At 36.5% G+C, this 27,174-nt stretch overlaps 1 pseudogene; it reads left to right on the top strand.

Moving 5' to 3' along the window:
* Positions 1 to 12: 12 nt before the first annotated feature.
* LOC139709170 (EF-hand calcium-binding domain-containing protein 6-like) lies at positions 13 to 25,372 on the top strand (annotated as a pseudogene).
* Positions 25,373 to 27,174: the final 1,802 nt, after the last annotated feature.

The following is a 27,174-nucleotide window of genomic DNA, read 5'->3' as shown; positions in this document are numbered from 1 at the left end:
TTTGTCATTAGAAGAGATTCGATAAAGATCCCTCAGATATGGCGACTGGAATTGTAAGTAATCAGCGGAATTCATCGGGATTCAGGCCCCCGAATCTTCCGAACATTGAGCATCCGAATTCTCGCCTTGGCGACAAAAAGACTTTGAATATTATCGGTTCAAACCGACCCGACTCGGTGAGTCCACGTCAGAGTTCCAGCAGGAACGAAGTCCGTACGCCGCCCGGAGCTCCGGCGGGGCGAGCGTCTGTCGTCGGCCTTCATGCATGGGATGAACCTGATCACAATTTACCTCCTCTCAGAAAAGATGGAGGAAAGGAGAACAAACGGTCCAAAAAACACTCGAGAATGATGACTTGGCCTCCAGGTAATTTATTTGGCAAACTGCTTTTCTCTTTGTTTTTACACTAAGTTGTCACTTCTAAGTTTCAGTTGTCTGGTTGTTGGATATTAAAAATGGCAGGGGTCGACGTTTACAGTTTCTATGTGAATCAGTAATATTTCATAAGTTACACATTGAAAGTATAGTTGACTATTGGTCAGTTAGTTGAATGATGATCCCATATGACATATGCCACTGGTTCCTTTTTGTATGAGATGTTTTGCCGCTATATTGCCATTCCTATTTACCTCTCTCTTTTTTCTTTTTTTTAATCTTTTTTTTTATCTTTTTTTTTTTTTTTTTGGGGGGGGGGGTATCCAGTACAACTTTATTGTGGGTGAACATACATGTAATTGCGTGTAGCTAACTGTAACCAGCCTGAATGCTACAGTATAACTTTGTAAAATGGAGCGCTCTAGGGTTAGCATGTAGCGAGATATTGTCACAGATAAAGATGTTATAGTGCTAATGAATAAAAATGAAATAAGTGAGGATAATATGGACCTTATTTTCTTGAAAAAATAGTTGTCACACTCTGAAAAAAAAATTCTGTCAACAAGATAAATGCGCTGAACCCTGTTCCATGTATGATTTGCTGCATGTTCATGTCGATAATATTTAATATGTGCAAATCTGATTCCCAACTTTTTTTGCAGCCCATGAAGGTGGTCCCGGTGAGAGGAGAGCTAAATCAGCCAAGGTTCCATCCAGCGCCGACTTTGTCGCTCGCTATACCAGAGATCCAAATGAGGTAAGAAACTGGGAAAAATCGTACCACACATGTCAGCTTTGATGTAACATTTTCATGTTGGCAACCCTTGTTTGCATATATGATCTGGACAGATCTTGAAAAGAAAACTTTTGCTTGTTAACAGCATGATTTATAATTAGTTGTCATTTGCTTGATATGTCAAATCTTTCAGTTATACATTATAGCTATTTAGTGCAGTGTCAAAGTCTTCTAGATCTGACTCAAGATGCTAGCCCAGCGAGTTGTTGAAAACAAAATAATACTGATCATGCCAAATATTTAGCAATGTTTTTATTTTCGAATATTTTGTGAGTCAGATATTCACAAATTTTATAACATATACTATATCAACTCTCATCCCGACATGAATGTGATATGCACACATACATTTCTTTGTTGGGTAAGTACTGTACTCTTCAATCACAAATTTAACCACTTGCCAAGTTGTCGGGAAGTCCCAAATTGAAAAAAAAATTAGACTTACAAAAATACATGGTGTCAAGATATTTATAACAAAAGTTCCAATTCATAATGTGTTGTTCATTATATTACTGTTTGTTAACATTTTGTACCATATTTTGAATGTACTGGAGAATTTCTGGAAGTTGAGAGTGATTTGATACAGAGAGAGAATGCCAGTGCCTGTCGAGGTACTCATTCACTTACAAGGCATATAGGAGAGGATTGGAGAGAAGTATGCTCTCAGTAACTTAAATTGTTGGACTTATGGGTTTAGATACAATGTATGATACCCACCATGTTCATACATGTGTCATATCATTACTTGTAGTTATCTTTGGCCAGACATTTCCCTTCTTCCAAGACCTTTCACTTTATGATGGCGTGAGATATTAAGAGACGGATGGGAAACATCATGATAACATTCAAACTTTTAATTGCCAACTGGGAGGATGGTGATGGAGAAATAAAAAGGTGCATTGACAATGCAGTTTAATGGAAAGTGCTGGCATTGAAGCAGTAAGACAGACTTCATAAGAAGACAAGTTTTTACTCATACATGCCATTGTAGAGTATGAAGTGGGAGTTGTAGAAATGTAGAATATAATTATGTGCAACTGCATATAACTTTCTCACAAAAAAGGATCATCAGTCGCAAATTCCCCCGATAGGACACAAGGTTCTTGCTATAAAAGGAACATTACTTTTTTTGGAAAGTTGTGAAAAGTGTTGTAACTCTTTTAACTTGTGTGTGTGTGTGTGTGTGTGTGTGTGTGTGTGTGTGTGTGGTGTGGAGGGGGATAATGTAAATACGTAGTCTTAGACATTATCAGCTTTCGAGTCACACTCACTCACAGGAATTAGACCAGCAAGGTTACATGTATGATGGAAGTCCTATATTTCAGTCTGCCATATTGATATCACATGATTGTACATTTTCCAGGATTCTTTTCTTTATTTGCAAGTTATACCAATGTTCAATACACAAATGTATTCACCAGTGTGTTAACTATATACTCTACCCTTGACGATATTGACCCCAGCCCCAAGTTATGGCCAGTTTTTCAGAAAAAAAACCCCTGTTAGAACTTGTGACTTTTGCTATTCACATCCATAGAGGATTGAATACTTTCATTGCACTCAGAGTTAGTGCTAGCTGAGTGTTACATGTACTATAGTATGTTATAAATATACAATAACTGTCTTACAGCCATGGAAACTGGAAAATTGTATGTATGTACTTGCCATTCTTGGTTTCTAAAGTGTAAAGCCTTCAAATTGATATCCCACTACCTTGTGTACATATACTTCTGCTACAAAATATACTATAAATGATTAAAGGATGATGACCTTTGTACATAGACTCTTATGAGGGCTCAAATTTTGCTTTAACGATGTATTTCAAAGTGTATATTGACCAGAGGAGGACAAGCTGATTTTGCTATAAGTATATAACCCACATTTCCCATTGACACCTGCCCGAGTGTGACGTGTACTCAGAACTAATCTTTAATGTGTCAACTGCACCCTTTTCTTTGATGTAGATTATTCAAAGTCAGCAGAAAGTTTGGTACATGCACAAGTGAAAATAGGTGCATAGGTAGATGTTCCTGTAAAGACCTACATGTAAAATATATGACAACTGGACATGTCTTGTTTTGTCTAAATTGCTATATACAATCGATGTACAGCTATCCTCTAATTCAGTATCATTCTCTGGACAGATGTTACATTGATAAGGACCGTACACACTCCCCCCCCCCCCCCCCCCCAAAAAAAAAAAAAAAAAAAAAAAGCTAAAAGAGGAGATATATTTCCTCTTTGTACCAGTAAATACAAACATACACCCAATTGTTTCAAAACAAAACAAAAACAATAAAAAATGCATCCACTCCAAGATACAATGTTCAATTCAATGTCAGCTACATACTGTAGCACTATAGAGAGAATTTAGTAAGACCAACTTCTGATGCCTTCGTGACCATTACTGGAACATTAATTGAAACATTAAATGCCACATGTAGAAATGTGTTCTATGATTTGATATCTTGTGACCGGTACCGGTACATAATATTATGCATAGGATACAGTTTTCTGTGTACATTATGTAGATATCAGTTATTTTCTATACAAGTACATGTATTCATACTGCAGAGTTATAAGTGTCCATTAATACAAAATGTACTGTTTGTAAATCACATTCTAAGAATTGCACCATAGCAGTTTGTGTCATTTCAACATTTTTAGAATTGATTATCATCAACTAACTTTATCTATCTTGAAGATTGTATGAAAAGAGAGTGACCAACTTTGCACTTTGGTAGTTTCAAAAGCATAAAGAATCTTTCAGATGAATAACTCTAATTACAGTCAGTCCACATGTCGATGATAAATGGAAATACATGTAGGCACGGATGTCAACATACACTGGTTTTGTAGCATTTGGAGCCGAATGAAGCCACACCTGTATTTTAAGACATGGTAACTGTTTATAACAGGACTATTTGAAGAGGCACAATTTGTTTCTATTTTGGCTCGAGGGGGGAAATCAATAGTTGGCTGTTTAGTACAGGAGTGTGAATTCCTTTGATACAGACGTTGAGTCAATAGAAACTATTGTATCGAGTACAATGTACGTAACTGGCGTAGTGCCTCGCAGAGCTTATGCAAAGCTCTATGCAATGATAGTGAAGACAGACTGTTTGTGAGGATGATTACCCAGTAGATAAGACTCCGTTTGAGAACATTTACACAGCATTATGTTCTGCTTATAAATACACTGTAGCACACACTACGTATGAGGATGTCTGTTACTCAGGGCTACCGTAAACATTGTGGGGTTTTCTGTAAAGATAATGTTGTGTTCCATGAAAAGAAGTCAAATAGGTTTGCCTGTACATTGTACATTTATTTGTATATCGATAACAAAATATGAATTCTTTCTTGGATATTTTTGTTTTTGTATTGTGAATTCCTACAAGAAATGAATCCATACATGATTTAGTTTTCATGTCTTGTTGAAAATAGGTGTACATACAATGAAAAGTGTATGTCATGAAATATAGCATATCTTATTTTATTGTATATTTGATAATTCTGTCTTTGTTATAGATTTTCTTTGTTTTCTGGGATGGACCTATTCGTTGTAGGATGAGTTTGAGCACATGTCAAGGGATGATAGCTATGTATGTGGCACTTTAAGCAGCACATGTCTCCATCCAGTTTTGTGAGAGACTGTGTTGCACATGAAACTGATCACATGTTGTTTTATGGTCAGCACCAATATTCTTAATTTGTGGTTTATCATTGATGATGTACCCATAATTTCCTGTTAGGTAGGAACATGTCCTTGCTCAATGTCATTCTTATCAATAAGAGAGATGTGTTATGAGACCAAGAAAAAAATGAGAAGAAAAATTTTCGCATACATCTAATGAGCAAATAACAAAGAAGACTTCAAGGAGAGTAAAGAAAAGGCGATATTGTCATTGATGTAGCTATATTTCTATTTTTTTTTTCAATTTTAATGCTGTTCTTTTTATCCATAATCTCTTACACAGCTCATTCAGGTGCTGAAGGTGAAGTTGGTTTCTGGGTTTCATGGCCTTCGTCAAATGTTCAGAGGTCATGACCCTCAGGGCAAAGGTCGTGTGTCAAGGAGTGCCATGGGGCAGATACTGTACCCTCTGATTGGCTATATCACCCATGAGGATGTTGGCAGAATGCTACAAAGGTACTAATTTGCTTTCAGGCAAAATCTGCACCTGTTCTACCATGTGGTAAAACTGAAATAAGATAAACTGTAGAGAACTCAGAACTCTTTCATCATTCAAGATGAAATACCAGTATAACCTGCATTGTACATAATTAAATGTTACAGTGTGTGAAGGAATGTTGAAAACTGCAAGTGTAAAGTGGGAAAGATAAGTTCCTGCTACAAAGTTAGTCTCCTGCTGTCCAATATTGTGTTTTTTTTAATCATGCCCTTTGATCTCTTTATTTATGTACTCCTTGGATCAGTTGAAGTTGACAACATTTGGATCATATATTACCATTTGAATATTGATATGTACAGTAGTTGGCACATGTCATAGTTATTATTCCTGTGTTCATTGTTTGATTATTTTTTTTTCAGACTTGGCCTTGACCGTGAGGACACACTAACATTTGATGACTTCATAGCATGCTTCAGAGATACTGAGGTAGGAAGATGTTATCCCCAATGAGCAAACTATACATCTGATTCATGTTTACCTTAATTAATTGATTGCTTCAAATGCTTTTATCGTATCTGAACAGTGTCTCTCTCTAAAGTATGTAAAATGTAAGCATTATTTGTGTATGGTAAGATATTATGTATTAATTTGTCATAGCATATCATATCATACAATTAAAATGTAATATTATGTAATCTTATGTTATGTCATATCCTATCATGTCATGTGTCATATATCATATGTCATATCATATTGTGTCATATATCATACATCATATCAGATCATATAATATCATATCATATATCATATCATGACATCATGTGCTGTTATGATATACTGTGTTATACTGTATTGCATTTTACATTCTTTTCTATATTCCACTGTATTACAATTAAAAAACATGACACTGTCAATTTACAGTGAAAATGACATAAATCTTTTAAAAATCTCTTTGTTAGGTTGTTCAGAGAGAGTGGTTGAGTCCAGTGGCTAGAAAAGAGATGGCAGCCGAGAAGAGACGCCTCCATCCCGAAGAAAACCTGAGGGACAAGGGGAGGGGTCCAATGATAAACAAGTGCACAGCTGCCTACGGCAATGCCCTGCTCAAGGAGAAGTGCAAACACAGGTGTGTATCAGTCATTCAAATTTGGCAGCATTCTAAAGAGATGTTATGTGTTTCATTGGCTTAGGAATTGAGAGTATGAGTACTTCTTTCTCGTTTTTATTTTTCTGCAGTTGGTGTATGTGGCATTCTGATACATTGTAAAATTACACATCACAGATGTGTGTTGTCTGTATTTTGGAGCAATTTAAACTAAAAAAAAAAAACCACGAAGAGCTAATAACCCCTTTACTGTTACTCTGATATGAAATACCCATATGAATGTGTGTCAAATATTGTGTATATACATAATATTTGTTATAAAAATGTGAAGTCAAAAGAACAATTAGATTACTCGAAATTGTAGGATGATTGTAATTCTCATCATAATTGATTCCTTGTCTTTTTTTACCTAAGTACACAGTGATGAATAACATAAGGTGTTTAACCCTAAAAGGGTTGGGTGGGGGGGGGGGGGGGATGGGCTGGGCAGAAAAACAAAAGCCAGCTGCCAGGCATTTTACAGTGATCTCACAAAACAATACAGCTCCCTTCATTGGTTTTCAGAGAAGTAGGCATTTACCTGTAGGATTGCACAAACAGGGGGGCACTCTCATGGTAGTGATGATTGTAGATGAATTCTTTATTTGGTGCTTTTAATCAGGGGAATCATACCACATAACTTTCACAAAAGTAGAGCAAGTAGTCATAGAAAAAGCAAGTACTACAAAAAGAATATTGTTTCAAGTACTAATTTGATATGAAAAACAATATGAGATAGAATTTACAACAGGTGTAATAAGAGAATGAAAAACGAATAACTAATGAGAATGAAATGCCCAATTTAGGACATATGTTTAGAGTTTTTGTTTGGTATCAAGCAAGTATTCCTGCAAGTGTATATTATGTTCATTTTTCTTTTTGCAATTTAGTGATTTTGACATCAGGAAGTATCTGGCACCAGCCTGCTTTGAATCAGGTGGGACAGTCATCGCACCCCAACTGCAGGAATGTATGTCACTCCTTGGTGCTCACCTTGATGATGAGGAAATGGAGAAGCTCTGGGAAAGGTCAGCTCTATTTTCTTCACCCTCTCCTTTCTTTTTCTCCCATTCTCGTCTGTGTCTTTGTATGTCTATCTGCCATTCTGTCTCTCTGTTTCTTGATTTCCCTCGCTGTATAGGCCTATTTTTTTTTCATTTATTTCTGTATCTATCATCTATCTACTGTATCTGTCAAAATGTTGCTGTATTTTCCTAGTTGTTGTCTTTTATTTCCTTGCTTTCTTCTCTGTTTTTATTTTGTTTTGTTTTGTTTTGTTTTGTTTTGTTTTGTTTTATTTTGTTTTTGTTTTTGTTTGTTTTTTTTGGGGGGGGGGGGGGTAGGAAGAATTAATGAAAACTCAATAATACTGGTAGAATAGGTAGCCTAAGAATGATATCATATCTTTCTAGGCATCATGATTAACATATTTAATGGAGGCAAAAATTACAAGAAATAAAAAAGGCAAGCCTGCTTTTGGCCTGCAGTAGCTGAGATTTTAGAAATGTACAAAATATGATGCATATAGAGAAGGGTTACTTGAATGGCTATGATCACTTGTGAGTCACATACATTTTTAGCAATACTGGGAATTTTTGTGCAGCACAATGGATAGAGATAGTGCTTCAGAATTTTTGTGTATATGTGCCACACATGTAGAGTACAAGTTGTATGTATGTGTATGCATGTATACTACTCGTTATCGTGCATTCATGTGTGATGGTTTCTGGGTGCATTCAGGAGCCAGCAAGTGATAAATTATTGCAGAGTGTCAACCCGACCAAAGATTGCACCAATAATTTCTTTTTGTTGAGTATGTGAAGGATTTTAGAGTTGAAAATGATTGTGATATGTGTTTATCAAAGGTTTATTTGCCATACAGGAAAGACAAAGTTATTGCCGAGTGATGTCTTAATTAGGATGCCTCTAACTCTTCTCTTTGTTCCTCCAAATTATTTGCTGTTTTCTCATAAGGTATGATATTGAGAATACGGGTGTCCTGGACACTGCCTGGTTCTTCACCCAGATTGGGTTGGATGTCAGAGGGCGCTATAATCCCAGGGCACACACCGCTCCTGTCAGCAGACGACAGAAGTTTTCAAAGCCGCCGTCGACAGTAAGTGCCCATTAAATTTTGCTTGCTTTGTGGCTGTAGTTCAGGTTTGAAGAATGATATAACACAGCATAGAATTTTAAAATTGTGTCGATATATGGGTATAATGTACCATGGCAAAGAAACTACATCATGTATGTTGTAAATAGCGTAAGTCCATGTTCAAATTTTGATTTTATGAAGTAACAGCAGACATGAAACATAACTCATAGGTGGGGATCATATAGCCTTGGTAGAGAAATATAGTAGAAAATTTGTCAGGTGATAAAAGATGCCCAGTTATGAAGTAATGCATGCTTTCTTGTTATTGCCATTGTGCATTTTGATTATTTTTTTCTATATTCAAGTTCATAATGATTGTTTCAATTTTATTGCACAATTACCAGCCAAAGATTGCTGAAGATGTGGAGGGGGAGCTGGAAGAATTACCCAGGAATCCCACACCGCCCTCGATTGGCAGGCAACTGAGCAGTCGGCAATCAGCTCCTAGAGTTCTCACCACCGACACAATCACCTTCATTGCAAGGAGGGTATGTTTGCATTTGCCATGGAAGAAATGCAGCAAGCTTAATTAGACACCCGAACACTGGACTTCTTGTTAGATGTATAAGGATTGTGACACATGTGGATGCAGTGTGCAGCTGCGCTGACATTCTGCAGCTGTTCAAGTGGGGTTAATTGAGGTCATTTGTGGTCAAACCAACTCTCTCTGTGGGGTCAAATACTTTCTTCCAGGGTACAATTATAATTCTTTATAAAATGGGTTCAAGAATGTAGCCAATAGGAAGCGCTGAAATGAGACACACCTCCTTCCTTTACTTCAGTACAATTGCACTGCCTGTAATCCTATGGTAGATTGCCGATCGTCTGTGCGCGCGGCGGCTCCTTTGATGAATTGCATGCATACGCGTACGCGCTGTCAATCCTGTAAACAACTTCTAGTTCGGGCTGCCGGCCGGCCGGCCTGTCTTCCCTTGTGCATAACATATGTGGCGTACGTACGTATACTACTATACGTACACTTTGTACAGTACAGTAGACCAAGCGTTATGGGACCGGACGCGTACATGGAGTCTCTTTGAAGAGCAAATCCAACGATTTAGCAGGTTAATTCTCACGCCGTTTTCAGAGTATGTTGTCTAGTAGGCCTATATGAGGAGTCTATATCAAGTCTTTAAGGTAAAGGGTGCATATTCTATGTAAAATAAGTAAGTTTTCATGCGGGTGTCCGGAAACCCAACCCCCCATTATACTTATACTGTATGTTCGGGACTTCCGCGAGTGCGACGTGCGTAAAAGTTTGGGACGAACATCTTCGGACGTCTTGACCCACAAAGGTACGTGGAAAACGCTGAAAAATGATGTTAGTTTTCGAATTTTCGACCCATTTTATAAAACAAATGATGCACAGGATTATTTCGTGGCGTTAGTGTAGGCGTAGCTCACTCTCGGGTATTTACAATGTAGTGCAACATGCACTCGGCTTCGCCTCGTGCATGTTTCACAATTGTAAATACCCTCGAGTGCACTACGCCTACACTAACGCACTCTATCCTGTGCATCATTTGTATACTAGCCAAACTTGGAAGCAGTTATTACATTCATGTAGCTTGTAACTATGAACACTCTGAGTGCATGCTTAAAGGAAAGAAATCTAAAACAATATGCTGGATGGGAGATTATTTCCAAGAATGTACAGTCAAACCTGTCTATAGGAGCCACCCAATGGAGATTTAAAACAAAGAAGTGGTCATTGCAGACAGGTGACTGCTATGGACAGGACCAATAACATTATTAATGTGCAGTTGCACTCTGATGTTGATGGGAGACAATGATTTTGAGTAACAATGTTGTTGGAAGATTAGGAAATGATTTTGGTAGGTGTGAAAGAGTTGAATGCAAGAGATATTTACAAGGTCTTGTTCCTCTATGTTACCATGCAGATGGAGCAGAATTTCAACGCCATGATGTCTTCCTTTGAGGCCATGGACTACTCAGGGAATGGCCTCATCGGCCTGGAGCAGTTCAGACGTGTTCTTGCAGACCATGGCATGAACATGCAATATGTGGACGCAGAGATGCTGATGGAGCGGTAAGTCAAGGGGGCAGAAAGTTGAGTTTAAATATTCAGTGATCCTCATTATTAACCCGTTGCGGATGGACTGATTTTTCTACAACACGCATTTCCCGTAGATACTTGCCCGTGTATACTCAGGACTTATCATCAACGGGTTAAGCTGATACATGTTTTATACGAAATCAATATATGTATTCAGGTTTTGCTGATGATATTGAGTGTTGAATGGGATACTCTTGATGATTGGAAGAGGAGATATGAATATATTTTTCATTTTGATCATCAGGTGGACACTTTTGGTTGTTTGAGGACAATGAGGTACAGCTTCATTGGAGTACTGCCTCTGAATTCCAGCTCTTCCGATATCTCTCAGGACCTTGATGAAAAACAGCTCATGCTGATCAAGCAATCCTGAGGAAATATGTTTTAATAGAATAAATAAAAAAATAAAATAAAATATTTGTGTCCTTTTATAAATTCTTTAATTTTTTTTTTTTTTTGTTTTTCAGGTGTGGGCTGAGAAGAAAAGATGGCAGAGTGGTTTACCTGGACTTCCTCCTCAAGTACATGCTGAGGACGGAAAATGGAGTGGCCCATAGGATCATCATGGACACCAATCACAGGTAAGAGATGGCATCAATTCAACAATTCTAAAATAGGCATTGGATTTGTTGTCAGTGTTGCTGCTTTTGTTGTAGGTTCATATGTGTTGGTGTGAGGGAAAATACTGAAATGTAAGCATGAACTAGTAGATGACTGCAAACTATATTAACTGCTGTAGAGGTCTGTAGATGAATTGAGCGTGAATGTTGCCATTTGGAATATTTACTGATTTATTTGCACTGACAAATAAAGTTAGAACTGAAATATGAGTTTGATCATAAAAAACACTACTTGCAGTATAGTTTGATAATTGATTGCATGCACATAATTCAAAGGTTATACCGTTGTCTACTATTCTGTGATATTTGCTCATATCATGAGCATTGTACAGTTGGGTATTGAATGATTATGATGCTTTTATGCTTTAACTTGGTACCGTTCTCTGTCCAGTTTCAACACACGGCTGAACACACCTCAGGGCTTCCTTTCTGTGGACACTGCAGAGGCCAAGCTGGTGGAATTCTTGCATAAAGACTTTCTACGCCTTTTGGGCTCATTCAAGTTAGTAGAATTTTCTTACTTCTTCATTTTCTGTTCTTTTGGAATGCTATGTATTACAGTTTCATTTCAAAGCAATGATAGATTTCATACGACTGTATTTTAGTGACTTGGCTTTATGTACCCAGAGGTTATGCATCATCAAGTACAAACATTTACACAGGGTAAAAACTTGGACAGGCACTGAAATATCTGTTCAATTTGAAGTGAATCAATGTGATTATTTTCTTCTGGAAGTGGAACAAAGCAAGACGAAGAAGTTGTGAAATTGCTTTTGATTCATAAATGTTTTGATGCATTTTTTCTCTCGGAAACATGTAGCAGCAATGCCACATACACTTTATTGTAGTTGATGATAGCAAACAAAGGAAGTCCTTCCTCACCATCTATTCCCAAAGTGCAGGGACAGCACAAGTTTGACTATGAAAACTGTAAACATTTTTTCATGATTTCCCTTTCTTATTGTTCTATTATCTTGCTGAATAGGCATACACCAGTTTCAGTGTGTATTTCTCTCTAACCATGCTTTTTATCTCTGCTACTTATTATCACATCATACAGGGCTCTTGATGTCTACAGCCTAGGACTCCTCACCCAGAGAGATTTCAAGGAAACCCTGGAGAAAGTCTTCAACATTCGTCTAAGCAAGGACCAGTTCAATGAACTCCTGTACGAATATGGCCAGGAGGATGGCTTGGTTGTCTACCCACAATTCCTTGCTGTCTTCAACAAGAAGAGGTAAACAATCCATCTGTTTGTGCAGTGTGTGTCTTTTAGGTTTGGTCTTGGTAGATATGCAAGCTTTGAATATACATATTCAGAGGGAAGCATAGCAACGGGCCTCCAAAGCACTACTAGTGGATTTGATATGCTTTGAAACATATTAAAGTCAACCTCATACATGGCTATATATACATGTTGTCTCCCCACAATTGCTTGTCATGAACATGTTCATCATACATGTGAATACTTACATATCCCCAATTCTCTGCACTCTTGATCGCTTGATGGATTATAGAAATTGAGTATTTTGGATGTCAGTAGACAAAGCAGTCCATTTTGATCGCAAGTTTTATGGTGTGTGGTCACATAATCATCAGATATCAATGTAAAAAGAACAGTGTAGTACAATATTTGAGTGTATTTGTAATGTTTGATAAGGATGAACAAGGAGTCATCTTTTACAAACCAAGTTAAAGTGTATTTTATGTGTCTTCATAAAGCTCCTTTATCAATCTATCTGTGACACATTTATAATGTATCATTTTTATTCCATTATGTGCATACATCCATTCATCTGACTACTGTCATTTTCCCCCACAGGTTTGTTCCATTCCAGAATCGCACCAGTGAGCATAAGCCACAGGTTTTGACGGTGCACAATGACAGCCATCCCACCATGGATGCCAACAAGACTTCAGACCAGCTGCAGCAGGAGGCGTGGCCTGCAATGAAGATGACCAATCAGGAGGAGGGGGAGGGGCATGAAGAGGAAGCTATGGAGACTTCTAGGCCTGTGGTTCAAAAGGACATCAAGGGGAAGAAGATGGAAGGAAGATATAGACCTGTCTCAGAGGTATGACAATCTAGACCGGTGCATTTAAACCTCCAGAACATTGGTAATTCTGGTAGCTTCAACCTCTACTCACTACCGTATATGAGGCAGTATGATTTTGCACAGGTTTTGCATAAGCCTGGACAAATTGACCATGTATTGGTGGGGATTGAATTGCAGAGCAGGGTGATTAGAAATGATATGAATTTGGCAAAGAACCCCCCCCCCCCAAAAAAAAAAAAAAATAATAATAATAATAATAAAATAAAATTAAAAAAATATCCACACACTCCCTCTATACACACAAGGGTGGCCATTGGCTACTTAGTGGCTGTTAAAAAGAGCAGCCAGGGACAGTCCATGAGATAAGTTTTAGAGATTATGAGGTCTACACAAATTATGACATGTCATTCCTTTCAGAGAAATTCCTCTTGACATTAACATATGAAGAATGACTCTTTCTCCATTCTTATCAAATATCGCTTGTTTTCAACTTTTAATTTACTTTCTCTTTAATGTTTGATTAGCACTCTGACGCTGCTCTGAGAACCAATTTTCTGTAAACAGTTTATCTTTCTGCATTTCCAGTACAACAAGAAATCAGCATAGAAGACTCTTGGGATAAAAATTGCTAATTGGATTAAGGTTGGAGTGATTGAATTTTATCCCTTTCCATTTTTACAGATTGCAGCAGCAGTGGAGATCCAGCTTAAGAAGAAGGGCTACACCGTCCAGGATTCTTACAACCGGCTTGACCCCAAGTACACAGGGCGACTGTCAAGGACACAACTTCACCAGTGGCTGTCTGAGTAAGTCACTTGTTCTGATCACTGGAGTGGCCCTGGCCCTCTGGTAGCCCTCTCTGTTCCAAGCCTGTTTAAATATCCACAAATTTTTCTCTAATTGACAATAAGGTTGTCAGTACACCTCAATCATTTAGATAGCAAGCTTCCTGGCAATGATAGCAGTGACAATTTGGAAGTTTTCTAATTCTCCTTTTGAAGGTCTACTAGCAGAACATTTTTAATTCTTGTGCACACATCAGACTTGTACCATGAAGATATTGTCATCATGGTAATGTTCAAATGGGTTGTCATCAGATCGCTTAGTGCAAGAATTGTCTAGACTTCCAGATAATTACTCCACACTTCAAGCTGTACCTTTTACAGAATGTGCCTTTAGTAGCTGTAGGATGTGAACAGTCACTCATAATATGTAAGATACTTCTGCAATGTATTCTTGTTGGAGGAGAAATATGATGAATACATCTTACTTTGAAATGCATGAAATTTAACTTTAGTGTGACTGAACAATTAGTTCCTTTATTCTATTTTAAGTTTTAGAATACTCGCATTTCTTTTTTCAGGAGAGAGAAATGATATATGCAACAAAAAAAAAATATGCATATTTGTAAGGTAATCTTTAGTGAGGTGTAGTATCAAAGCAGTAAAAAGATATCTCTTGGATGAGTACAAATTGTTACAAATTTCACCTGTTTTGTTGTTTGTGAATAGAAGTGTGAGAGCAAAGCTGCTGCCAAGAGATGATGACAAAAAGTGTGTGATTTGATTGACTTTTCAGCATGGGCATAGTGCTCCATCCCACGGAGCTACAGGATCTATGGAAGGCCATGGATATAGCACGGGATGGATTAGTCCACTATGCTGAGCTCTTTGACTTCTTCCTGCATCGCTGCAAGAGGAAACCCATTGCTGGTAAGTGTTTTCAGTGATGTTGCAGTTCTTCTCTAGGGTAATCTGCCTCCTTCGGTCCTGAAGGTTATTGCTGATGTAACTTGATTGAGCACATTTTTCAGGAGCAAATCAAGCTAGTGCTGACAATGTGCTTTGCATTTATCTGCAGTAGTGTAAGTAAATGGCCTCATAATGTATCATTGAAATTGATTGTAGGGTACAAAACCTTTTCTTTTCTCTCCATGATTTTTCTGTGGGCTTGAGTGATGCAGAAAGATGTGTTAATAGTCATGGAAGAATTATTCTGTTTCCAATCATGGAGTAAGTAATGCATTTCCTTCAGCTCTTCGATGACGGAGAGAAGTAAGAGATTTATTCCTTTATACCAGAGAATATAAGAATGTTCTAGAAATTTAAGATGAGATCGTGTTCCAGAGTGAGAAATACATTTCAGAGGCAACTTTCAAGAATGAAAGATGGAATGTCTCATAAGATTGAAGAATTTTTGTGGTATATGTAATTATCAGGTCTTGTACAGTGTAGCAGTCTTTTAGGGTAGGAAGAGACATTCATGTAAGATAGTCATAGTTTCATGCAGTTCTGATAAATATGATTAAATAAACATGCAGTACTTGCTGCTTTGTTTCACAGCGTTGGATATCACAGTGTAACATTGCATATTTGAATTGCATACATGCATCAAAGAAAGTGATTTACCATGTACAAATAAAGAACTGGTTTCACTCAAAATGTCTGATGTACTTATTTTTGTGTCTAAATTCTACCACAACAGGCCAGCTCATGACCAAACAGCCACAGTAGCTGGCAGTTGCAGTGGGCAAAATCAGTTTATACGTAGTCATTACAGTCTAGGACCAGGTTTATGAAGATTTCTATTTGAAAAGCACACTTGATGTGTTACAGATTGTGGTGTCTTTCCCTTCAAATGCAGAAAATTTCGATTGATATCTTCACCTCTGTTTTAATGCAACACAAACATTTATAGACACACATGAAAGTCTGCAACTGTTGCAAGTGTTATCACTGAATTCAATTTCATTGCAATGATATTCAGTTTGAAGGTGATTCCTTCCTTCTTTGTTGCCAGTCATGTACCTGTACATTTCCTGTACCAGTATGTTTTTTTTTTTTGTTACACTCTATAGTACTATAAGCACTTGTGCTGAGTGCGTGGGACATTGCCAAATATTTATAGGTCTTACACCCGTTGATGCATTGGACGCAATGGCACACATACACATATGCCACAATGTCATACTTCAAAGGTTGTTATGATAGAGTCTTATTCTTGGCTGTCACAGCTAGACATCACATTGCTATCCATTTCTTTCTTGTCTGTCCGTTGTAGTATTTTGCATCTTTTGTTTTGTGTAGCAATCACCATGGCACCAAAGTATATATCACTCTGGCTCAATGTGATTTAAAGCTGTAGAGGAATAGATATCCGTATAATGTCCTCTGCAGAACCTTCTTATTGTTCAAAGCACAGCAATGCTCAATGTAGTGTACTGCAAATAATCTGGGGATAGAATGAAAAGATGTTGAAATTACATATATCAGGGAGGTACTTTGTCTCACCTCTGTGATATATCCAAAGGTGCATTTAAATACCCTCACCTTATATGTTATTCAGTGGGATGGACCACAGCATTAGTATTTGGCCTGAAAGCAGATGTTATAAATGTTGTCATAGTATGTCGTATATAGTTTGAAGCAGTTGAGCTGCACTGGCTGTGTTTAAATCTCATGCACACTGTGTGTTTATGCTTGAGCAGCAACTTTTCAATATTTTACTTATTGGATTGATTTTGTTTCTTTTACATAGGATGTGATGTCATAATATTATTGTGTACATTGCTTTCATTGTCTGCACATGTAAACTGTTTTGAAAGTGTAAATGGCTTATGACAGCAACTGTGGGTGCTTTTTGGCAATTTAGAGTATTTTGGTAATTGTTTCAGTATTTCTAGAATGCTTTTTGTGTGTGTGTGTGTTTTTTAAATTGTTTTATGTTCATCAGTTAAGTCATTTGGCATTAACAAAGTTAGTAGCTCAGTTGCACGTACAGAACCTAACATAATTTCCAGATGAGCAATACAATTTACAACTAGATCACCAAATTAATATAAGCATCACATACATTTCATTTCTCCTGATGTAATAAGAAAAAAACTTAAATTGCATTCACTGTAGTGTGCTAAATCCCTGAAAATGTATACAATGTCTATTTTGCTGCAAAATTGGGTAACACTAAGTTTCAGAGTTTGGCCATGCATTTTTCAGGTCTGCAGCAATAGATTTGATGTCATTACAAAAGTCTTCATATAATGTGCCAACAACTTTGTTTGTTGTTGTTTCCAGCAAATTTACATGTCAGTGGAAGATCTTCACAGGGTGTCCAAACAGCATTATTTTTACTCACATGAGCAAATGGTTATTTAATCCCACCCTTGTTGCCTTGTCGATTGATGTGATCTACAGACAAGGAGGCCTTGTTGAGGAAAGCCAAGGTAGCCAACCAACCTCCAGTGGTCAGGAGCAGTGCCCAGGTCAAGGAAATGGTGGACCTCTACAAGATACCGGTCAGCTCACTGGTGGAGAAGGTCAGGCCTGATGTAAGTATCTTGTATCTCCCTGAAATCAACATCTCATTAATGGTTGTGTGTACTCATTTTCCTTGGCCCTTCCATAGAAATTCCAGAGTCATCCAGGGATAAGTAAGGGTGCCAGAATATCATTACTCAAACTTTCACTTACTATGCCAGGAGTAGTGAGAAATTAATTTCACACATATAATGTGTGATTTTCTCTCAATATTACCAGGGTGGTTGCCATAAGATGCTTAATGTTAGAGACTCATCTGGAGCTAAAAAATATTAATAATTTAGATTGTCTCAAAGAGTTTTCTGAAAAGAGTTTCATCAGGAGAAAGATTGGGTAGATATCTTCGTCTGGAGGCCACACTCATGAGCTGTTATAATCAGCCACATATATTATGAATAACACAATATGAATAAGGCAAAAGGGAAAATACAGAAGTTTCCGTGCTAATTGTGGAAAATTTTTTTGGGGGCAGTAGAAGAAGCATCATGTTTGTTTGTTTGTTTGGTTACTTTTTTTTTGTCCAATGTAGGAAATCTTTGAAATCATGATATTATGATGATAACTGCAGTAATGCTGTATTCATATTCATAAGACATTTGTACACTTTTGTACAACCAAGTAAAAACTAGCCATATGAAATGAATGATCATGGCAATTTGAATAGCTCTCAACCAGCCAGAGAGAACAGGATGTGCACTTGAGCGAATGAAAATATGAATATATATTTTGACACATGTTAATCTTCACAGGTTGTCAGTAACTGGAATGGTCTGAAGGAGAGACTAAGGAATCTGGATCCTTATGGGAGTGCAACAGTCTCCATTCATGATTTCCAGGTAAGACCCAACAGTGTGGAATTTTAAAGTCAATTTCCAAATCTGGGCCCCATTTCATAAAACTTGTCGTCATTGACAAGTTACAATAGTTGTCATAAGCTCCTGAAATCATTGCATCTGATTGACTGAGAGCAAATCTGTCATAGAAATGTTGCAGTTGTTACTGATAACAAGTTTTATGATAAGGGACACTGTACTTAAATGTTCATTCTGATTAGGTTGGCATTAGGTAAGACCACATCATCATATAAAGGCTGCAGTACATGTATGTACCAGGTAAATGTTATCAGTCAAACCAATCAGATTCACCTTTTGTATGTTATTTTATAAATGGGTTTAAGGTTTGTGAGTAGGATGGAGTTTTAGAATATATGTTTCAGACTCGATGTAATGTGTCAAGATGCGAGTAGACTTAAGTGAATTATAATAATTATGATACATTCAAATCTTGTCAGCAGTATATAGATTGTACACATTTATATTTGCATGGTCTGACATGAGTAGTGTCTGAACACTGGACAACTTTTATATACCAACACTTTGTAAGTCGATATTGCAGAGGAAATAGGTCAAATATGTAATATAAAAACTACATCCCATATTGATATTTGCCTTTGAATTAGTGCATTAGCCATGATAATGTGTTAGGCCTGATGGTGGTTTTCAATATATTGTAGTAGCCAATATCAAGTAAAATACAATGTTGCCTTTTGTCTCGTAAGGTGTGTATATCCATTTCTCTGGAAGCGTACAATGGTATGGAATATATGTGATGTCAGTATCAGTATCTGCTAAAAGGTACATTGAGTGTGCTGGACAGGTACAGTAAATGAGTCCTCATTCATGTCTATGTACGAACAGAGTATATGCTTTGTTGAGTACGTAATAGCTAGAAGAAATGCTATTGCTTTTTGATTAATTTCTCCTGCAGAGACTGGCAGAGCGATTCCAGTTCCGAGTTTCCAGTAAAGAGGTGGAAAGACTGGCACTCAGCTTTGATCTGAACCAAACTGGAAAGTGAGTGTCATGACAACATGTAATCAATCTCCAGCAATTTTACAATGCATTTGTATTTCTCATTCATGCTTCTAGGTGAACTTTCCACACACACACACACACACACACAAATATATATGTGTATGATTAACTCATGTTAAAAGTTATATTCTAAATGAGCTATTAAAGTCACTTATTGTTAATTTTTGTCTCTTAATGTACACATATGCTCTACTGTGAATCTTAGAATGACATCTAGTTACATTTTGAGCATGCATGCTTTTTAAGTTCACTGCAAATTTCTCTTTAAGCTTCAAAATCAATAGATTACAGGACTCAATATGCAAAATGTTTTTTTTTCTGACTATGAATGTTAATTTGAAAAATGACTTCAATGAAATTTGTGATCATAAGTAGTGCAAACTGCAGAAAAATGCATGAGGAGGATTTTTCTGCCATCAAGACTCTTCTACACTCAAGTAGTAAACAAAAACAAAAACAAAAATATATATATATATGGGCATTTCCACGGTAACTCACGTTACATTTTGAACTCAAAATTAGGTTGTTGAGATCAATATCCTTAAAACCTAATTAGTGATATGAGTTACTATATGTGAATGAGTATCATGCACCTCCATCCTACCTCACAGCAACATTACATCCACAGACTCTTATGAGAACTATGAGAAAAAACACTACAAATGTCGGTAACTCACGTTACATAAATCGGACATGCAAAAATTTGGCATGTCTTATATTCAAAAGTTTCCTCAAACAAGAAGCAGAGAGACTTTAAAGTCTATTGTGTCAAAGTCATGGACTAACAACATACATCACCGAGTATGGTAAAAATTCAAATTGTCTTACATTCTCCAGGTATCGTCATGTGAAGCGGTAACTCACGTTACGGTAACTCACGTTACAGTTTGTCCACATGATCACAAGTTGATTTTTTGTCTTAATAATCCAAAGAAAACTTACCAAGACAACTTTTTTTCACAAACAAACTCCATAAATAAAGAATCTAAATTGATTTGAACATTGATCTGACAGTAATTAATCCCATTTTATCCATGAGATTACCAAAAGGCAGGAAACTTTACATTTAGAATACCAACTTGAAGAGATCATTTTTAATTGAGTCGTTTTCCAAGCTTTCATTTGTACTGAGACAAAAATTGTATTCAACAAAATTATATGAAACAGAGTCTATCTCATTAAATTACACTCTTTTCCAGTTAACAAATGCATCAGAAATTGAGGATTTAATTGAGAATTTGATTTGATGTTTTTTTTAATTTCACTAGATTTAAATGGATTTCAGGCTATCTAGATAAAACAAGTCATCCAGAAACGTGTATTCCATTTAATACACTGAGTCACGAGACTAGAGACCTGTACATGTAGTCTGTGGAGAGTTTAAAGGTTCAGAAATGAAATATTTCAATAAATCTTTTAACTTTTAAACAATGCAATTTATATTCCAATTATTTGATAATTGTTTGAATTACTCAATAATCAATTGTTTGTATGTTTGATTTGTTTACAAATTCTTATACAAAACTGGTACAGAAATTAGACTTGAATTACAGAAACTGCAGATAAATTTTAGTTATCTGCTACCAGTATTGATCAGTTTAATAAAACATGTTCATAAATGTTTTAGCCTTAAAAAACAATGGCTTTGGTCTATGAAATGTCAAGTAGCCATTATTTAAAGTGTACATACATGTAAAAAGTATAAATACCAGTATTTTCTAGAGTAATCAAGCAGACTGAAGCAGTAAATCCCAATGAAAAACATGAATAGTAAATATTTTGTGATCAGGAGGCTAACTATTAATATCACAAAATGTTGATAGTTTGCTTTAAGCTACATGACTGTCCAGCTCTTAAAGAAAATGTCTGATAATTAATGAGGTTCACGTTCAACAAGTTTTTGGTAATAGATCAGCATGTAAAGTAAATTATAGTAAACATGGAAAAGTTTCATTGTAGGATTTTGCAACAATATAGCTAAAACCTCAGAGTAGAATAGTATAAAACACATAAGCGTGTCAAATTCACAATGTTCAGTTCTCAAAAATCTCAGAAAAAACAGCAGGAAGCGAGCTCCAATCTTAAAATTCTGTTCATACATGTAAATGTTTCAGCCTCATAAACAATGGCTTTGATCTATACAGGTAGGTATAAACTCTGAAATGTCAAATAGTAATCACTTGAATTACAAAAACAAGAACTTTTCAAGAGTAATCATGCAGTGATTATCCCAATCAGGAGGCTATTAATAGTTATCACAAAATTTTGATAATTTGCTGGAACAAGGTCCATGCAGCTTTAGAAGAAATGTCTTTTAACAACTTTCGTAACAGATCAGTATACATGCACTGTAATATTAAATAGTAAATATGGAACAGTTTCTTTCAGAAGTTAACATGACGTGATGAACATGTGTAATTGATACATTGTACATGTAGACCAGTTGGTTTGGTGATAGAGAGAGACCAAGAGAATAACAATCTACTGGAAATAGAATCTTAATACAAGAGTTCAGTAATCATGTACTCATTGGTTACTTACAATCACAACCTTCATATCATTTCTTGGTATTAAAGAAAAATCATGTCGGTAACTCACGTTACATTATGGTAACTCACGTTACATGGTAACTCACGTTACAATTTTAAGACCTCTGTTATGAGAATTTGAAGCAAAGACTATAAGTCCCATCATATTTCTTGGATGTGTGCTGCATAGTTATTTGATAATCCAAAATACCACGTCTCAGTTGGGCATAGTAAAATTGCTAGGTTAAAAAGTTCATGTTTCGGTAACTCACGTTACAGCAGCTTCTCGAGCTATGTAAGAGCACGCTGGTGTCCGAAGTACATATCTTATATAGAGGTCTCCAATTTATTTTCTGCTAGATTAATATATTTTTGATTTGTAAAACCAAACAAAGTTTGATTTGAGCCTCAAATATAAAAAATAATCACAAAGAGCAACAAAAATGCATTTTTAGGGATTTTTAGGTCAAAAAATGCTTTCTGGCTTCAAAAGGTATAAAAATGCACAAAAGGGAACTTTTCTTAAAGGTAAAGTTGGTTTCACACACTTCAAACTATGGCTAACAAAGTAAGATTATCAGTTGTCCTGAAATATGCAGGTAAAATTTTGGTGGTCATGTCGCACAACTCACGGAAATGCCCATATATACATCTATGCATTTTTTTTCATATATTTGATTTCATCATGTTTCTGTTCTTATTTTACAGCGTTCATTACATCGACTTCCTGCGTCTGTTCACTGACAACAAGAAAGCCGGTCCACAAGGTGGTCAATCCTACCACAGGAACTTCCACAAAATTACAGTAAGTTTGGGCTCAATTTTGCTAGTACTTGACCACTGTGCAAGACATAATGTTGTGCTGTTTAAAAAAAACAACTGTTTGTCATTAGTACTGTGTCCACTGCATATATCTAGGAGTTTTTCTTTCATGAATTTGCAGATTGACCGATATTCATGAAAATAACAACTTGTGAAAATATTGCCTCCCATTACACAATGCATGTTACCTCATAATCAAAGGTGGGAAATCACTTTCATTCCATCACAATGGATCTTCTGATCACAGATTTAATCACTTGTGATTTGCCCACAAGTCCCAATCACAAAGTATCATACTTGCGAATGATTATGGCATTTACATTTTTTCTCTAAAGAAATTGAAGTCATACTTCTCATATGAGACATTACACCTGTGAATGCTCAATATGTGCAATCACAATATTTGAATCGTGTTTCTGAGAGTGAAGAAGATTAAAGATCAAGTGGCACATGAAAAATATTTTCTAAAAAGTTTATTCTATCGAAGCAGAAGTGCATGGTCCCTTACTATCTGAAAATGTGACTTACTAGCCACCATATGTTTTTCTCTTCCTCTATGCTGTTCTATTCAGCATCACACATCCAAAGGACCTGAACAGATGACAGTCGCAGCTACCTTTGACAAGATTGGGAGGAGGGTAAGAAATTTTTCATATAACCCTGTCAGATTGGATGCTGTCTATATATCACAATTGGCTAACATGGAGATTTTTTTTTTTTAAATTTACATTAGTGCCAAATAGAGCTAACTTATAACTAATTATGTATCTATGCTTCATAAATTGATTAAAACATGTTGGTATGTGAAAGCATGGTCTAGATTCTTTTGTTCTTTTTAGTTGATGATGGTGATGCCTTTATTACAAGTATGTTGTGATCTAATCAATTACATCTTCTTTATTTATGTAATGCATTCCCCGCAGCTTTTAGTATGTGAACAAAGTTGAGATGCTCCTGTTTTATTGCCAAGTCGAGTGCAGTTGAGCTGCTTTTATGCTTACCACACACAACGCATAACATAAACTGACAAGTCATTTGATAAAATTTCCACCTTGTTGCAATGCAGGATAAAGTGTCAGAGATTCCAGTAAGCTATACATGTATGTGTTTGCCTCTTTCTTGACACATTGCGCTTTGATCATCATATTCCACAGTGAATTGAGATAAAAAGGTACAGACAGAAAGTGAAGTGATGGTTTGATTTTGTGTGTTTTTTTTTTAAAGTAATCTTTAAAGTTTTCATTTGGCTGTTTGATTTTTAGTAGCGTGGAATTGGATATTTGCTGTCTTCACAGCTCTGTATAAAGTGGGATAGACCACAGAGCACATATTGTTTTGCACATTCTATTTCCCTTCACCCTTGATATAGTCACATGGTCATAAAGTGATATACCACTCAGGTAGATACAATGTGATGCGGTCACTGGATGCAAAAAGGGAGGGGGAGAGCAGTTCTTTATATAATACAGATCATGAGGTGTTGCGACAGACACATGTTTAACTTTTCCTTGCAAGATTAGTATATTATACCCTCGATGAAAAGATAATAAATAGACTTTATTGGCACTTAGAAACACGCCTTTGTGTTGGTTGTGGGATGTTGCTGTATTCTGAATTTAATGGACTTGTCATATCTTGATCTTTCTTCTTTACGGGATCTTTGTGTTGCTGGTTTGACTGCAGTGGAATGTTGAATATCTACATCTTGATAATTTATATAGCCCAATCACCCAACAGTGCAATTTGATTAGCAGTCAAACATATTTCATATATCTCTTTCTTTTGTATTATAAAAAAACAGATTGCTTATTGCTGTCCAGTCATCCCATTCAGTTCCAACCTGTAAACCAGAATCCTGTCCCAAGAGTGCATGAAAGTTACCTCTCATGTACGTGAATGAAGAAGACAAACATGCAGTACCAACAGAAATTGTTCATGTGGCAGTTTGCAGATAATAGTGAGATGGCATACTGAATGTAGTTACTATGGCAGCAGCCAAGAAACATCTATTCTGTTATAAGTTGTTGCTGTGGCATCATTTGAATTTATGAAGCTTGTGAACATATTTTTGAAACATTCCCCTGATCTCCTGAGATGTGGTCTTTGGTCTTTAAGATACCCCAAAATTAATTAAAGTAATATCAGATTGTTTGCTTTGGTTTTGTTTTTAAATACATACTAACAGAATTTCTGAAACATGAGCAAGAAATAAGACATCTGGTAGAATTTCAAATCCTTTCCTCTGTTCTTTGTCAGATTTTGGCGGACTGGAGGAGCATCCGAAGGGCATTCAAGAAGGCGGACCTCAACGGGGACGGCCATCTGAGCGTGCCCGAGTTCCGCCGCATCCTCGGCAGCATGAACATCCGCCTGAGCGAGGAGGACTTCTACCACGTCATGAGCGAGGTGGATGAGAATATGGATGGGAACGTATCCTACGATGAGTTCCTGGCCCAGCTGATGCCTTCGTGATCAACAAACAGCTACACTTCGGTGAAGACAGAATTCCATAATAAATAAATGAAAATTAAGTATCTTCCACATGCATTGTTTTGTAGTTAATTATGTTTATGGCTATCATGACTGAAAGAAAATGATTTATAAGATTTTATATTTTACAAGTAAGAAAGATTTCTAATTTCTACTGCTGGATGATGATGGTTTGCTTGGGAATATTTCCTCTTGGTGCTGGTAAATCTCATCAATTCAAGTGCTATCAGATGCTATATGACTATTAACAGATTTGCCAATTTGGTCTGCAAGAAATTTTGGGCCCTCCTTTTGTCTCTTCACAGTGTACACTAAAAAATCTTTCAGTGTAGTATGAATTTCTCTTATGTGAGGAAATAGAGTGACTCTGGCTCTGTGGAAAACTCACTTATAATCAGAGAATATTTATGGGGTTGTCTGTCATAATATATTGCTTCCCATTTACAGCTTGACTTTGATTCAATCATAATAATGCAATAGTCAGGGAGAACTGGGAGTTTTGCAAGTCGTGCAAACAATATTCAGTCAACATAATTCCAAGCTGAATTATATGCACTTACTGTAAGCAAGAACTTTTTTTTCTTTAAATTTTTGAAATTGGGCTAGATTTCAAAATGAAATATTTTTCTTTTGAAAAATATCGTATGCATATGCCAGGTAAGAGTTGGATGTGAAATAAGTAGTATATGGCTGAGGAAAAATTATTTGTTCAGAATAGATTAAAGAAAGTTAGAGATTTTATTTTGCCGTCTTTCATGGATTTGGAGATATATAGCAGTACTGATGTTTGTACATTTGCTTTAGTTCAGAGTTTTAAATGCCATGTGGTGTTCTCCTGAGCTTTTAACGAGATAGATTCACTGAAAAATAGCAACTATCTCTGAAAGCTCACATTTAGGAGGTAATTAAAGATGTGAGTCCTTAACACAGCAGATAAAAATCAGATAAATTGGGTCATTTTTTTGAACTTCAAGGTGACTTTGATGACTCACTCAGCAAATGGCCAACAGTTTCTGTTCGGTGCAGTTACATTTTTTTTTCACAGTCCAACTGACATGACCTAATAATGATGTATTGCTAATTCACACAGTAGGATTTTTCTTTCATGCAGAATGAAATCAAGAATTTCTGTTATGAAGTTTGATTGAATAAGTTTTGCTGTACATGCCTCTAGATTTGTTTTGTAGCACTGAATCAAGGCTATAATGTCAGTTTTAAGCACCTGTTCCAAGCACCTGTTCCTTTGTTTCATGAACAACAAAATCAGTTGCAGACAATCAATCATGCACTAGTTTCATCACAGAGTGAACTCGTAGAATGTTGTGTTAGTTCAGTAGCCCCAAGCCCAAGATGACCATGGCCATGCACTTGATGATAGAACAAAGTAATAGAATGAGCATACGTTGTACTTGTGTGTGATGTAATGTGTTCCACAATCTCTTAATCTTCCAGTGTAATATGTGCCATGAACTTACAATAAAGTAGTACAGACACACACGCAATTATAGTCACAAGTTCTGCCTGTAGAATGTACTCGTATGATGTGTCTTCTTCTGCAACAAAATCTCACCAATGCACACTAAACCAGAGCTGCCAAGTCTCCCTGATTCTGCAGGAGTCTCCCTGAAAATGTCCAAATCTCTTCATGTCTGAATAGGAGAATATTAAAATCTCCCTGATTTGGGAATTATTTTCACCCATTGAAATGCATGTAACACACAGATACCTCCCTGACTGCTGTATGGAATCTCCCTGATTTGGATGTGGGAATGTTGGCAGACCTG

The sequence above is a fragment of the Diadema antillarum genome, unplaced genomic scaffold (genome assembly GCF_040938485.1).
Source record: "Diadema antillarum isolate AM-2024a unplaced genomic scaffold, OU_Dant_1.0 scf00000037, whole genome shotgun sequence".
Lineage (NCBI taxonomy): Eukaryota > Metazoa > Echinodermata > Echinoidea > Diadematoida > Diadematidae > Diadema > Diadema antillarum.
This window is presented reverse-complemented; position numbering and strand designations above follow the sequence as displayed.